Raw genomic sequence first — 5,812 nt, 5'->3', positions numbered from 1 at the left:
TTCTACCTGCAGCACGGGGGGCGCGTTCACGAGCGTCGTTGTGTGCGCGTGTGTGTGTGTATGTGTGTGTGTGTGTGTGCGTGTGTGAGTGAGTGAGTAAGTTGTGTACGTGTGTTTGTGTGCATGGACATGTGTGTTTGGGGCTGCATTTTAAAGCATGTAAAGATTCAAGCAAAATGAAACTTCCCTCATTATTCACTCAGCACTGTGATGAGGGGTTAAGTGTAAGGACCCCACCAAACACACACACACACACACACACAAACACACACACACACACACACACACACACACACACACAAACACACACACACACACACAGTGTTAATGGAGCAATGTAAGAGCTTAAGAATGTTTTATAACTTAGCGTAAAGATCTGATTAGAGAAACATCATTAGAATCTCATCAGCTTGTCAATATGTTCTCATATTAATATGAAAATACATACAGGCGTTAAAGCTGTGAGCTGACTGTCGGTGTGTGTGTGTTTGTGTGGATATTGATCAGGGTATTGATCACATTAGAAGCAGAGGAGGGCACGTCAGGATCAATACATCCCCACAGCCTGCCACAACACTCACACAGATACACACCCACACATACAAACACACACACACACACACACACCCCTCTGGAGCTGCATTAGATTCATAATCAACATGTTTGTTATAATAAACTGAATGATTGAAAACACTGTGTAACAAGTCATTATAGCTCATTTCATTATTCATTAACAGTTTTTACTTAATCATTCAGATAAATATTTTATTCTTACTCATTAATACTTTATCACTAACTGCAAACACCAACACAAATTAAATGTGATATCACTCTGGTAGTTTTAGTTATATAAGTAAAACAGAGGTACTTCTATAGATATCTAAGCTATACCAGTTTCTACATAACAAAATACTATTTGAAACTTGAAATAATCAAGTTGATTTATGCTGTTTTTATATTGCTGCTGCTGCTGCCCATAAAATACAATATCTACTTCACAGACGTTCATCGGAAGCCAAACGGACGAGCCAATGAAGTATGTGCGAAACACAAATGGCTCGCTGTCAAAATGTGGTTAAGAATAAATGAAGGATTCTTGATGAAATAACAGGAAACATGAGCGGCCCTGAGTCTCGTGTGCAGCTGCAGCGTTCTGGGTGGAGAACAGATATGAACCGCAGCTCGGGCCTCAAACATTCCTCTGGTGGAAACTCCTGGTCTCTATTAAAACCAGGCTGAACAGAAACAAACGGGCTGAACGCACTCGTTCTTTACCTTCTATATTTCAATGCATCGTATTTATCCGGTTGCGTGTTTCCTCGTGTCTTTTGCAGTGGCGCTAATTAATGTGTAGTTCTTTCTGAAGAGGAAAGTTTAAAGAAGGAAAACACCGAGCATCAGAGCATCTTTTCACCACTTTTCTGGAAGCTTTAATGTGCTGCACTTCATCCATAAATCATCCACAGATTTAATTATGGATCATCTTTTAGATTTTTATGTCCCGATGAAGAGTTGAAACACTTTGGTCCTAAAACACATCTTCCTTCTCAGGGGCTTTTCATCACTCACCTGCTTCTCCTCGAAACTACACATCAGGGACACAGAGGCACCAACAGCTCCTGCTTCTTTCACTTCATACTTTTTCAATGCAAAAAAGAAAAAGTTAATACTAAAAGCAGAGTTGTTTACTTTGCCAAAGATCACAAATCATATTTACTTTTATGAGAGTTAAGAGAAAAATCTACTCTGTGTAGAACATTTCTACACAGAAACATTTAATTGTATCTCCACCCAGTCCCTTATTCTAAAATATATGAGAGAGAGAGAGAGTGAGAGACAGAGACAGAGACAGAGAGAGAGAGAGAGAGAGAGAGTGAGAGACAGAGACAGAGACAGAGAGAGAGAGAGAGAGAGAGTGAGAGACAGAGACAGAGACAGAGAGAGAGAGAGAGAGAGAGAGAGAGAGAGAGAGAGAGAGAGAGAGAGAGAGAGAGAGAGAGTTTCCAGCAGTGGAAAAGTCAGAGCCTGTTGTTTTGAACCCCTGGTGAGAAGTTCCTCTGCAGTGCGACACAAGCAGCTGATGTGACGACGATCATCACTGAATGTCGATAGAGCTTCCCACTGTGAGGCTGGTTTGAGTTAACACACTGGTTAACTGGTTAAATCCACAGAAACTGGTTTTCACCTCCGTCGTCAGCATCTCCCACTTTCAAAGCTCAGACACCTGAAAACGTCTATCTGCACCTGGACCGCAGCTTAGTTCACTTTAATATGTCAAACAACACAGGAACACAAACAGACAAGAACACAAAGAGCAGCTAGAAGGGACGACACACAACCAGGGAGAGAATCCAAACACAGCTAAAGTTATAAAACAATAAATATTATAATAAAAAGAAGCAAAGTAAACAAGAAGTGACACAAAACAAATCTAACGTTAAGCAAGAAGCACACAGAGATGCGGAAAGACACAATAAAACAATAAAGAGTACAGAAAACAACCAGACAGACATTCACAATGACCACAGGGAGGCAATATGGCAGCAAAGCAAGAACAATCTTCAGTAAAACGACCACGCGGGGACACAGAGTGAACATAAAGAGATGGAATATTTCCACAGAGACACATTAAGTGACGTCTCTTATTGTGTCTGAGAGTCTGAGAGTTCAGCTTCACCTCTAAAACTTTATTGTTGTTCAGTCAGTGTGCGGGGGAGGGGGGGGGGCATTATCTCATTATCTGTCCATGTTCTCGCAGTACGGCACAGGAACATGAATCTGAATAAAACCAGAGTAAACAGACGGAGCCGAACGTTTCAAAGATCAACATGATGTCACGCACACATGATCAACACGTCTGCTCAAACATGGTCGTCTGTTTACTTTTCTGTCGCTGTGTCACATGAGTCAGGCTGAAGACGACTGAAGAGACATTTAAACCGTTTCTATCTTCCACAGCTCAGACTGAGCAGAGCGAGCTGAACACAGGGTGGCAGTGAAGAGGTCAGAGGTCACAGCACCCGGACAACAGTCATTAGTGGAACGTTGAAACTCGGACACAAAGAAAATGTCTAAAATAAACCTACAATTTCTACATAACCGACATAAACTTATCGATGTGTTGGAATGACCTTAACAAACATAAAAATATACTGGTTATTAACAACTTGTGTTGACATACAAAAGACTGACATACAAGGATGTATGTCAGATTTTTATTTTGAAGAAACTTAAAAATGGATATTAATAAAAGGTTTTAAAAAATAACTATGCAGAAGAGAGATAACTGATATATATATTAATTTCTGTGAAATGAACAAGTTTCTCTTCTATTCTTTTATCCTTGGATATTAATTTAATTAATTTAATTAATCTTTTTTTTCAAGATAAATTATATTTTGAGAAAAAAAAAAAATGCAAAATATAAAGTTGAAATGTTAGGAGAAATAGAAACAATATCATGACAGATAAAGTCAGGCTGAAGGGCAGAATACTAAAGTCAATCTAACTTTTTACTACTTGAATATCAAAGTACTGTTTTTGTATTGTTATAAAATAATATGATTATTGAAATAAAACATTTACCAATACCACTACATCTTTTAATAGTGTGGCTTTTCCTCAAAAAGGTTATTTTTGGTAAAAAAAGATCCTCACAATGTTTCCACTTTATTCTTCATATTATTATATGAATAACAACATCAAATATTTTCAGTCTGGTATTGAGAGGTTTTTAATGAATGTGTAATAAAAAATAGAAAAAGATATGTGTACAGTTTTTGTCTCAGTCTGTGTGTGATTTGCTTTAATAACCTCGGTGATATGATGAGGTTGTGTAACGAACTGTCAACACGCGTTTTCAACAGTGAGTCACTTCCATCTGGTTTGATGTCTGTGTCCCTCGCCCTGATGGCTGTGATGAAGACGAACAAAAGACTCAGTGAAGTGAGAGCTCGTCTCATTCAAAGGACAAAACGCTGCTGTGATTTAAAAACAAAGAGTCTGAAGCTGGAAACCGACGGGAGGAGCTTCCTGCTCATTACTGACACTGTGTGTGTGTGTGTGTGTGTGTGTGTGTGTGTGTGTGTAAAACCATCATATGACTGTGAGAATCAACAGTACTGATGTAATGTTGGGATCTGTGTGGGTTGGTGACGTCACGGTGGGTTTTTACAAGAGGAAGTTCTAAGACCATAAAATAAAACACACAGAAATCTGAGTGAACAGTGAATGAAATAGTGGTGCAGCTGTTTGTGGTGAGTTAAAGTTACTCTTCACCAGCAGGATCCAAGGGCCAGAGGTCGAGCCAACAAGAGCAAAGATGGAATCCATCTATGAGCCTATAAAATAATAATTACAGGGACAAGGAGCTGCAGGAGAAAAGAGTTTGGAACACTCAAGAATAAATTCACTTTCCCTGCGTTCATCTGCAGCCCAACAGAAAATCTAAACCCAGATCCAAAACCCAGGGAGTGATGCAGAGTCAAAACCAAACTGACCAATAAACCAGAAATAACAAACCGAATGTTCCTCCCTGTTCTGCAGAGCTGCGTCATGTCTCCACTCAAACACACACTTTATTCGAAAGAAAAAAGGCACAAAACCGAACCTTGAATAAACTCCAATCACACCCAGAACAGTTTCAGTCCACTTGCATTTCTTTTGCAGACTCATACGAGGTCACTGAAATCTAATGAAGTTTTCTGTGAGTCATAGTGAATGTTTTCAACAAATATGAAGAAAGACCCTCAAGGCCTTCTTGAGATATTACTTTCACAAGATTTGAAATGACGAACGAGTGGAAAACATAATTCCTTCGGCCACCGGGTGTCGCCAGCGTGGAGAAATAAAACGTGTTTGGAAATGAGAGCGTCTGTACACTTATGGTCATGTTGTGCAGATGTTTATAGATGTGGCTGTAAAACATTTTCCTTTTGGGAGCTGAGTCAGATTCAAGCTGATTAAATGGGAGGATTTTTTAAATGGCGCCATTCTCTCTCTCTCTTTCATTCATTCCCTATGTCTCTCTCTCACCTCATCACACAGCAGCATGATAATGATCTCCTCCTCCTCCTCCTCCTCCTCTTCCTCCTCCTCCTCCTCCTCACTCAGCCTCCACAGCAAGAAACACAATGGTGATGAAGGCAGCCTTATTATCACCTCATCCTTCTCCTCCTCGTTCTTCATCCCTCAGGTGACTCAGCCTAAGAATGACATCATCCCTGTCAGCACAAACACCTGTTCAGACAGGCCCCGCCCCCTCCAACAGGAAGCCACCGCCCCCAGCCACAGACATCCTGACTCTCTTAAAGGGCCAGTGTCAGTCAGAGCTGCAGGACGACAGGTGAGTCAAGGCTCCACTGGACATTATGATCACTGAGGTTTGAACATTGAGGCCATTAAAGTTGAATGTTACTTTTGTAACTTGCAAAATATTGACTCATCTCTAACAAGCTCCTAACGTCCCTTTTTATACAATACAGACGTTTTCATTATTAAAGTTTTAAATAATGTATCTGTCGTAACATCAGAACCCTTTCTCTGCTCTTTGTTTTTACGTAAATATTACAAATACAACACATTGTTTACATGGTCCATGTTTTTAACACATTCTGACCATGAACACACTGAAGTCAGAACAACTTCACAACTCAGGAAACTTGACCTTCGAGAAAAGTTTAAACATTTTATGTGTGAACCTCCAGCTTTTACTTCTTCTTGTCAACAACCTGTAAAGAACTCTTGACTCCCAGAAAACCCTGAAGCTGCTGAAACACTCGTCAGGAGTTAACATGTGTGATGTCACGTGTTT

Source organism: Platichthys flesus, chromosome 12 (assembly GCF_949316205.1).
Source record: "Platichthys flesus chromosome 12, fPlaFle2.1, whole genome shotgun sequence".
NCBI classification, from domain to species: Eukaryota; Metazoa; Chordata; class Actinopteri; order Pleuronectiformes; family Pleuronectidae; genus Platichthys; species Platichthys flesus.
This window is presented reverse-complemented; position numbering follows the sequence as displayed.